Genomic DNA, 11,087 nt, shown 5'->3' on the forward strand with positions numbered 1-11,087 from the left:
CAGCCTAGTGGAAAAGGGGTACATTTATATAGTAATAAGTGAGCTGATTTCTGGCAACAAGTATGGATTAGGAGCCTACCCTCATTCAGTGCCACAGCAGCACAACCTCCAGCTGGACTCAAGCAGAATCAGCTGTGTGGAGGGTTTCTGGAGTAAAGGATGGCGCCTTTGCTTTGACGATAACAGATATCATGGCATACCATTTGGGACAGGTAATTTCAATATTGCTGTTGCTTGGAATTTTTAAGCTGGTCTTAGGTCTTTGATGGTGACACATCAGTATACAGTTAAGCCTTATTTCTTGCCAGTTCTGTATTTATGAATCTGCCTTCACAAAATTTATTTTTATCCCCAGATCAATACTCAAAATGATTTAGGGTCATTTGAAGATGCACATATACTGAGTATTATGTGCATCTTATAAAACAGCTCAAGTTATGAACCATTCTTTTAAAAAAGTTATTTACTTAATGTGTGCATGTGCACACACACTGGAGGCTAAATGGGTTCCTTCCCTTTCTTACTCTCTACCTTTTTTTTTTTCTTTTGAGCTGGGACCTCATACTGAACCTGGAGCTTGCTGTTGAAGCTAGGCTAGCTGCAGTGAGCATGCAGGGTCTTCCTCTCTCTGCTCCCATAGCACAGGGATTAGAGACACACACAGCCATGGCAGCCTTTCTGTGAGTGCTGGAGACCTGAGCTCAGGTCCTCATGCTTGCTCAGCACTTGAGCCAACTATCCAACCCAAGGTCTTCTGCGTTCTTGTTTATCTTCACTTAACTTCATTCCAGCATGACTTACACTGCTATTGGCCATGAGCGAATGTCAGTGAGTCAACAATATAAAATATGGATCTTTAAGTAGGAATACATAAAAAAAGAAGATTATGTATTGGGGTGGCTGATGAAAATATGACCAGAGGCTTGCAGGAACCTGTATTTCCCGTAGGGATAATGACACAGAATTTATAACACATGCACTGCCTTTGAGCTCAGTGTACACCCCAGATATTCCTATACGTATTATATGTTCCCTCTGGCAGGTATGCCCAGGCTGAGAGTTTATTATATAAAGTATATGTCAAAAGAATTTTGCAAAATTCAGGTTTTGATTTTTTTTTTTTTGTCTAGTACTTTTTAAAATACTGCCCTGTCCTTCATGAGAAATAATTTGTACATAGTGGGGGTCAGCAAACATTTTCCTGTTAGTGGCCAGTCAGTAAATATTTAGGCATTATCAGCCATCTAGTCCTGGCTTTAAGTGCTCAATTCCACCACTGTCTGGTGAAGGCTATGATAGTAAGTACCTTCTGTATTTACAGTGGGAACCTCTGGGCCAGTGACTGTGCCTTCTGTATGGTCACGACACAGACAATGATCTATCCAGTGGGGTCTCCTAAGTGTTGTCTGGATATGCTGACTTTGTCCAGATAACCAAAAGACTATATATATATATTTTTTTTAACTATATTCATTTCTGTTTGTGTATATTGATAGGTATGTGGGCCGAGGCATGAATGTTGGAGGTCAGAGTGCTGTTTCTGCTCCTCTCCTGTGAGTTCTGGTGATTCAACTCAGGCCATCAGGCTCGGTAGCAAGCACCTTGACCTACTGAGCTAATCTTGTTGGCCAATAAACACTTTACTTAAAAAACATTTACACAATTTCTATTTCAAATCTGCCCTCTTTAGGAATTAAGCAATCAGTTACCCAGTTTTATAGTGGCTCGTGAATTTCTTTAGCATGGGTTTGCTCATTTTTATGAATATCATATTGCTTTTTTTTAATTAATTTATTTTTTTATTAAAGATTTCTGTCTCTTCCCCACCGCCGCCTCCCCTTTCTCTCCCCCTCCCCATATTGCTTATTTTTGGTAGCTGTCAATAAATCTTTGAGTTGTGGTTAAGTCTCCTTAGTAGCATCAGTTTGATTATACCTGTATGGGTGTAATGTGATTTGTAGTAAAACTTGTTACTGTTTAAATTCAAGTGTTTTAAAGCTGTAAATACATAGCAAGCTAAATATCCTGCTGGGCAGCCAGTTGGTCACAGTGTTGGCTATGAGCCCTATGTTCCCATGGGGCAACCCATCTCCACCTGCTTCTTCTAGGGTCATAAACATCCTTTCCTTGTACTACTTGCCTGAGAAGCTACAGCTCTCTCTCTCTCTCTCTCTCTCTCTCTCTCTCTCTCTCTCTCTCTCTCTCTCTTTTTCGAGACAGGGTTTCTCTGGATAGCCTTGGCTTTCATAGAGCTTGCTCTGCAGACCAGGCTGGCTTCGAACTCAGATATTAAAGGTGAGCACCATCACCAACCTGTGAAGCTACAGTTCTTACTTTATGCACAGCCACTTAATTCCTTCTCTGCCTGTTTATGAGGGAAAAAATTCTAGGAATGAGGAAACAAAAAACCACACCAATCTGTTTCCTAGTGTTAATTTACCCCGAGCGTCATGCTAGTATTTCTTTAAGCATGTGAAGGTATCTTGGTTTTGATTTGGTTCTTTGTTTTGTTTTGTTTTGTTTGTAATTTTGTCTTTCCCTTCCCCCCATTTCCCTTTGCCCTGACTGACTGAACCCAGGACTTTGTTCTTGCCAGACAAGTGCTCTACCGCTGAGCTAAATCCCCAACTCCTGAGCATATGTAATCAGCCATTACCACTACCTTAAAGACAGTACTGGCTTTTGTTTCAAATCCCTTTATCCTTTCTTTAAACAAATGGTATGAAACATTTTGAGGGTGGCAGGATACGCCGTAAGTGTGGCTACACACTGATTTCAAAGGGTTAGTCCCCCCAAAATATATAGTGTCTTGTTGGCGGTTGTATGTGGATTGCATGTCACAGTGATCTTTTAACATACCTATTATAAGCATGCCATCAGTGTATCAAGATATAAAATGATCGAGAATCTCAGTTTATTTTGGCTTCCTAAATTGATGTTTAAAATAAGTGTAAAAACAAAACAAAAAAAGTGTGCGTGTGTTTGTGTCTCTGCCAGAGGTAAATATTGAATGCAAAACAAAAATGTGTGTGTGTTGTGTGTGGCAGAGGTAAATGTGGAATGTCTTCCTCTATCACTCTACCTTTCTTTTTAAGACAGTATCTCACTGAACCCAGAGCTAGGAGTTAGCTGTTCCAGCTAGACTGGCAAGCAAGCGCCCAGCATCTGCTGTCTCTGTAGCTCCTCCCACACTCCCCAGCTTACAAGTACAGACACTTGGCTTTGACCGGGTGCTGGGGGTCTGCACAGGACTCTACCCACTGAGGCCCCACCCCCGCTCCAGGAACACTATAATGTAGATCACAAGATGCTAGGTAAGTATACTAGCTCCCTTTTTGTTTTGAAGTTCCTAGTAAACTTTGGGTTACTTCCTATTAAAAGAAAGTAATAAAGAAGGACTAATTGTTACTTGGAAATTATATTAGGAAACATTTAAATGTCCCAGTTTGAAGAAATTCTGTACTCTTCAAAAAAAAATTATTCACATTCAGGAAATTTTTGAAGCAGGGAATATTTCTGATTACTGTTTCCCAATGACTAGTGGATTTTGTTTGTGTTTCTACATAGCCCTGGCTGTTCTGGAACTCACTATGTAGACCAGGCTGGCCTCAAACTCAGATCTGCCTGCCTTCCCATTCTGAGTGCTGGGATTAAAGGTATGCCGCCAGTGCTGACTGCTCGTTATAATATTTAGTAAGCTTAAAGCAGTTTTACTTTCACATCATTTTAAAAGGCTTGTTCTTTAAGTTTTTAAATTTTTACTTTGTATCTCTTTGAAGATAATTAAAATCAGTTTAGATGTATATATTATGCTTTGTATAGGGCAGTGTTTCTCAACCTGTGGGTCATGACCCCTTCAAGAGTTGACCAACCCTTTTACAGGGATTGCCTAAGACCATTGGAAAACAGAGATATTTACATTACAATTTTTAACAGTATCAAAATTATAGTTATGAAATAGCAATAAAAATAATTGTACAGCTGGGGCTTACCACAACATGAGGAACTGTATTATAGGGTTGCAGCATTAGGAAGATTGAGAACCACTCGTATAAGGAAAGTATTATAAAACTGAGCAATAACATAGTATCAAAAATTGAAAATTTTTCGAATTACATAGCTATAGTGATAAGACTGCTGGATATTTTAGACAAGAGAGACAGTAGTCCCTGGAGAAACACTCCTGATACAATTCTATGTCTTGTTGACCTTTATGGTTCAACATCTAAATGCTTTTTGGACAGTTAAAATATTAATAAAATGTTCATTAAAATTACTTTGCTAAGGGCTGGAGAGATGGCTCAGTGGTTAAGAGCACCGGCTGCTCTTCCAAAGGTCCTGAGTTCAATTCCCGGCAACCACATGGTGGCTCACAACCATCTGGAATGAGGTCTGGTGCCCTCTTCTGGCCTGCAGACATACACACAGAATATTGTATACATAATAAATAAATATTTAAAAAAAATTACTTTGCTAAGAAAACCAAAAAATAATTTCACAAGCTTCAAAATAAATTGTCATTTAATATTTGGATGACCAAACAGTTGGAGAGAATTAGCTTTTTTCCTTCCTTTTTCTTTTTTCAGCACTGGGGAAGGAAGCTAGAGCCTTTTCTATGCTATGCAAGCTACTTGAACTGGCACCTAAAAAATACGTTTGTGTACGTGGGGTCTGTGTGCCACCACGTGCTTATGGGTCCTGGGGATTGAAACAGGTTTTTAGGCTCAGCAGCAAGTGCTTATACCTACAAAGCTGACCTTAAAGTGGCCTCTTAAAAATAAGATTTCTGTTTTATCTAATTGTGTGTGTGTGTGTGTGTAGGAGTGTGGTGTGTGCCATGTGTGTGCCCGTTCCTGAAGAGGCCAGAAGAGAATGTCAGATCCCCTGATGCTGTAGTTATAGCTGACTGATGTAGGTAGTGGAAATGGAACTGAGATTTTCTAGAAGATGGAAATCTGTTAACCACAGTGCCACCTCTGCAACCCCGAAGTAGTACCTTTTGAAGAGCATAGACGCACAGTTTTCTAAATAACAATGAAACTTTGAACAGTCTGACCAGTCCTTCTCATTCCTGTACTTTTACCTGGCCAGCCTCCTCCTCTGTAGACTAGCGTTGTGATCTCTTCATCCGGACTTTGTGTTCCTGATCCACGTGTTAAACCCTCTCCCTTCCCTCTCTCTTTCAGAATCTATCAGAAGTTCAAGTCATTGTTCACATTCTCTTCCTACTCCTATTTTTTTTTTTTTTCCAAAAGATTGAGCTCAGGACCTTGCCATGCAAGACAAATTCTACCATGGAGCTGCATCCCTGTTTATTCTGAAGCCGTTTCCATACCAACCAGTCGGCATGGAGGGAGGACAACAGCTAATATCTGCACAGCATTTCACTGCCATGTATTTTCTTGCTCCTGTAAAGGTTTATTTGTAATTGTGTCTGTGAATCTGTGTGTAAGTATGTGATAGTTGACTGCATCTGTGTAGACACAGGGAGCAGACCCCCTGGGTTCTAGTCAGGGATAAGTCACCCAACACTGATGCTGGGAAGTACTGAACTCGGGGCCCTCTGCAAGAGACTAGTTTGTGCTCTTAACCGTGCAGTCAGCTCTCCAGCCCCTGTTTTCTGATTCTTGGGTCCCTCTCATGAGGCAGAAAGTGTGTCATTGTATAAATGAGGGGTCAAGACTTGGCGCCTGACTTTTCTAGACCTCAGACCAGAAATCAGGTGGCAAAGCTAAGCATGCAGAGCCAACTCCTTTCCAAGGTTTTATTTTTTTTGAAGATTTTTATTTTTATTTTGTTGTTTTTCAGACAGGGTTTTTCTGTGTAACAGCCCTGTGTGTCCTGTAATTTGATTTGTAGACCAGGCTGGCCTTGAACTCACAGAGACCTGCCTGCCTCTGCCTCCCAAGTGCTGGGGTTAAAGGTCCATCTTAATTTTTATTTCCATGCAGATGAGTCTTTTGCCTGGATGTCTGTGTGTGCACCACATGTGTGCAGTACACACAGAGGTCAGAAGGTGTTGGATCCCCTGGACCTGGAGTTACAAATGGCTGTGAGCCATCCTGTGGGTGCCAAAAACTGAACCTGGGTCCTCTTGCAAGAGCAGCAAGTGCTCCTAGCCACTGAGCCATCTCTCTAGACCCTCATTTCAAGTCTTTCTTTTATATTGCAGTTGTCTTATTTAGTATTTTTATTTTTTAAAATTTATTTATTATGTATTTAGTGTTCTGGGCACCAGATCTCATTATAGATGGGTATGAGCCATTATGTGGTTGCTGGGAATTGAACTCAGGACCTCCGGAACAGCAGTCAGTTACTTAACCTCTGAGCCATCTCTCCAGCCCAACTGAGCCATTTCTCCAGCCCAACTTGGTATTTTTAAAAAAATATACATGCATGAGCATTTTGCCTCCGTGTATGCGTAGTACTACATGCATGTCTGGTGCCCATGGAAGTCAGGAAAAGGCATTGGATACCCTGAAACTGGAGACATGGATGATTGTGAGCCACATCATGGGTTCTGGAAACTAAACAAGGGTCCTCTGAAAGAGCAAATACTCTTAACCCCCGAGCCACTCTCCAGCCCTGACTGAGTAGTATTTATTTGGTGATTAAATTGTTCACTTGTTTTGCACCACAGCTTTACTGAGCCGAATTGTCAACTGTAGACTTGAAAGCATGTTTGTATTTGTGCAGAGAGTAAAGGCCAAAATGAGAACCAAATACACTTCTTCTTAGCAGAATCACACGTCTTGTTGACATGGGCGATTTTGTCATTGTGTGAATGTCAGCATGTTAACACAAGATGGCTGTGATATTACTAGGCGACAGAATCTTATGTAATTGCTGTCATCTGTGTGGTTCAGTCTGTTGATAGAAGCGTCCCCGCTGCATGACACATGAGCAGCAGAATGAAAGAGGTCAGTAAGCCCTGCTTGTCAGGCTGTTTGTCTTTCTGGACTCTTTACAGAGTGTGGTACCCAGCCCTGCTCCTTCAGTTAAAGACACCAGCCCATCATAGTGCAGGTGTGTGCTGGGCCAAAATGTTCTTTTCATGCTAATATTGGAGGAATGTCTATTTAATTATTGTCAACACAGCAGCTCTGGGCATCATGGCTCTGGCCTGCAATTCCAGCATGCAGGAGGCTGAGGCAGCAGGACCATGAGTTCAGAGCCCACTTGCTCTGAAGGGAAACTCTGTTTCAAAACCCAAATAAAAACATTCAAAGGAATATCATAGCTTGTTGTTAGACCATAGTTATAGAAAAGCTTTATGAAAATTTCTCTCTTGCTTAAATATCAGATGTGCACACACACAGCATAGACATCAGAGGGCATAACAAAGGATTTTCTAAACTGCCGTTATATAATTGCTGTTACCAGAAAGGCTTGGAAGAGTTCCGCTGTGTAGGAGAAGAATGGAATTCAGATAGAAAAGCCTGAAAAGGCACCTTTTGCAGCATGATAGCATGGGGAATGTCTGACTCCTCTGAGGTCAGCCTGGCAGTTATTGGTCTGTGCAGCTTAATGTTTTTGCAAACTGCTATCCAGAGGAAAGGCAGACTTTATCAGTAGACTTCTACTGCTGCAAAGTAGTTTGTACAGCTTAAAATAGTGTAAAATTTATGTATATGTTATAAATTTCATTGTTTTCAAGGGTGTTTTTATTTATTTTTGTTGTTTGTTTTCTTTGAGGGGAGGAGCTAAGACAGAGTCTGTCCACATAGCCTTGGCTGTCCTAGAACTCATAGAGATTTCCCTGCCTCTTCCTCCAGAGGGCTGGGATAGAAGTTGCGCACCACAATGTCCAGCTTTATTTGTAGCTTCTTTATGCTTGCCTTCTAGCCAGAATGGACAACTTTGAAGGATCCTGGGTGACTGAGCTCTGTGAAGTATAGACAAAAATTGAGGCTGGGGAGAGCCTCTGACTCCAGAATCGATCAAACATATTTTGAGAATATTTGCTGAGAAAAGGGATGTGTTTCCTTGATCCCAGCTACTTTGGAGGTTAAGGAGAAAGGAGTTTGATTTGGGTGTTCTTTTGTATTGAGGCAGTGTTTCAGGTAGCCTAAGCTGGTTTCAAAGTTACTATGTAACCAAAGACTGGTCTTGAACTCCTGATTGTCCTGCCTTCCTCTCTTAAGTGCTGAGATTACAGGTGTGTACCACATCTGACTGACTCTGGGACCCTGAGCCCAGACTGGGTAGCACAATGAGACCCCTGCTTATAAATCAATAAATCCACTTAAAGTGTGATAGATACCAGCTGTATGGAGTGTTTAATGATTTTGACTTTTTAGACAGGGTCTCACTATTGTAGCCTTGGCTAGCGTAGAAACTTCAGTGTAGATCAGGCTGGCCTCAAACGCAGAAGTCTGCCTGCCTCATTCCCTGTAGTGTTAGGATCAAAGGCATTTGCCACCACCAGCATGGTTTTTACTATTTTTTATAAGTAAGAGTGTTATGTATGGCATGATTGTTTCCTGAAAGTTTTTGGATTTCATATAATAAAATCATAAAGGTAATCTTCACAGTGTCAACGATATTTAAATACACTGTATATCATGTTTAATCTTCATGGTAACCCAGTAAAGTTGATATTGATATTAACCCAACTGACAGATAAGGAAACAGACATGGAATTTAGATCCCAGGCCACACAGAATCTGAATCCAGGAAGTCCTGACTCCAGAATCTGCTTTAAATGACTGTTTTAAACCATTGTAGATTCTCCTTAGTACCACCTTGTATTTCCCTCCTTCCCTCTCTCCCTCCTTCCCTCCTTCCTTCTGCATAGCAGACAAGCATTTTACCACTCACTGAGATCTACACTATTCTTTCCTTTTCTTTTTTTTAGATTTATTTATTATGTATAGAGTGTTCTACCTGCATGTATGCCTGCTCGCTAGAAGAAAGCATCAGATCTCATTACAGATGGTTATGAGCCATCATGTGGGTGCTGGGAACTGAACTCAGGACCTCTGGAAGAGCAGCCAGTGCTCTCAACCGCTGAGCCATCTCTCCAGCCCCCCTTTTATTTTCTTAAGCTGCATCCCAGGCTAGGCTAAGCTCAGTAGTAGTTGTCTGGCCTTCGCCGGCCAAGTTCTGAGATTATGGTACACTACCATTCCTGACTACTTTGGCAGACTTAATGACTATTGGACATACTTAGATTTGAGGTTAGATACTCAACTATCAGAAGCATTAGGAACTCGAGAGCCTAAGATTGCTTATTCTTGGGTAGGAATTGTAGGGAACTGGAAGTCATGATTTTCTTATACAAATTCACTATAGAGACATCAGGACTGAACATGACCTGTTCAAAAATTAAGTATTTATAGAAAACGTTTTCAACAAGTGTATCAGTAAAATATTAGGTAATTCGTTCTCAAGTATTTGAGATTATTTGAATTAATTCATTGAGATAGGGTTTCTCTCTGTAGCTTAGGCTGGCCTCAAATTTGGTATTGTCCTCCTTCAGCCTTCTGAGTGACCTAATTTGAAATTAATTCCTTCTTCTCCTATATAGAAGTCAGCCCAGTCCTGCAAGACTCTGTACTTTACCATAAACTGAGACTGACTTGTGACTCAGAAGAAAAAGTTGGGGTTTCTTTCGTAGCTCAGACTGGCCTCCAGCTCACCCTGCACCTTAGGCTGGCCTCTGCTGCCTCAGAGTGCTGGGATCGGCATGAACCATCACAACAACTGAAATTTGTTTTTGTTTGGCAGGAATACCAAATTAGAAGAAGATGGAGTCAGTGGAATGATGTGTTACACTTCTAGGTTTGGGGTTTAAATGCTATCTTCAGTGTGAAAATACCTTTTCTCTAATTATTAAAGCATAATATTCCATGCAAGGAAACTTGATTAAAAGACAAAATAGAGTGGCATTTCCCTTCAACATACTGTTGTGCACAACAATCTGGTTGCTGTTAGCATTGCTAAAGTCACCACATTTAAGCTTTTGATAGACTTAGAGAGTAGATTCATGCTCTTGAGTACCGAGATTACTGGAGAGAGACATCCGGCCTCGTTACTTATAATAAAAATGAGAGAATTGCAGCTTCATGGCATCCCACCAGTTAATGAGAAAGTGAAAATCATAAGTGCAAGCTCTGATTTAATAGTTGGACAAAAATATATTAACCTTTTAATTTTACGGGGAGGGGGAAAGAATGTCAGTTACTAATTGTAGTTTCTCTTCCTATTCTCTGCTAGAGCTACACACACACACACACACACACACACACCTGTATTAGCAAATAGATATTTATAATTTACTATGGTGGTGTGTGCATTTTCAAAATAGCAGTCTCATGGTGACTTTTTCTCCCAGATTCTTTGGATTTGAAAAAACGTTTTTTGATACTGATATTTCTTGGTAGATGAAAAAGTGTGAGCTGGCTCACTCAGCTCTGACTGTGGGAGGCCACGTGAGAGATTCCCAGCAGCAAGGTGCTGTGGAAGGTTTCAGACCTAGGAAGTCAGGCTGTGCCGCAAAAGCAAGCCTGCAGAAGTGCTGAGTCATCAGAGCGTTGGCAAGCAGGGGCGGTTCCATTGCCACCAATGTTTTTCAGTCTCTTAGCATGTATGTCCATTTCCTTTTCCTTTTAGCTGTGCCCCCTTCAAGTTTCCAAACACTGAGGGTTTTTAAATACAGTAAGTATTTGGACACTGTCTTAACAATCCATCTTTTCAATATGATAGCAGAAAGGGTGGCTGGAGTCCAGCTCAGTAGTGAAAGTCTTGCCTAGTAACTACACCCAAGGCCTGGAGTTTCAGTGTTCACCTAGAAGTGGGAACATGTTGAGACAAGATTGGAAACCCATATACGAGATAAAAGATGAGTTGTCTACATACAAAAAAAATTCTCATTTATTCAAGATACATTGTAGGAGAAAGCATCACGTGCATATAAATGTAAATATGATTTAAACTTCGTTAGTTAAAAAATTGCAGCAAGTAGCAACAAATTTTTTAAAGAATTAAAAGAAAATATATTAATAATAACAGGGAATGTTAAAAAGGGAGACTTCTTCCCCATGTTTTCAAAAATCTTTGTCATTAAGTATATACTTAAAATGAGG

The sequence above is a fragment of the Alexandromys fortis genome, unplaced genomic scaffold (genome assembly GCF_014885135.2).
Source record: "Alexandromys fortis isolate MF-2015 unplaced genomic scaffold, M_Fortis_MF-2015_v1.1 scaffold_68, whole genome shotgun sequence".
Classification (NCBI taxonomy): Eukaryota; Metazoa; Chordata; class Mammalia; order Rodentia; family Cricetidae; genus Alexandromys; species Alexandromys fortis.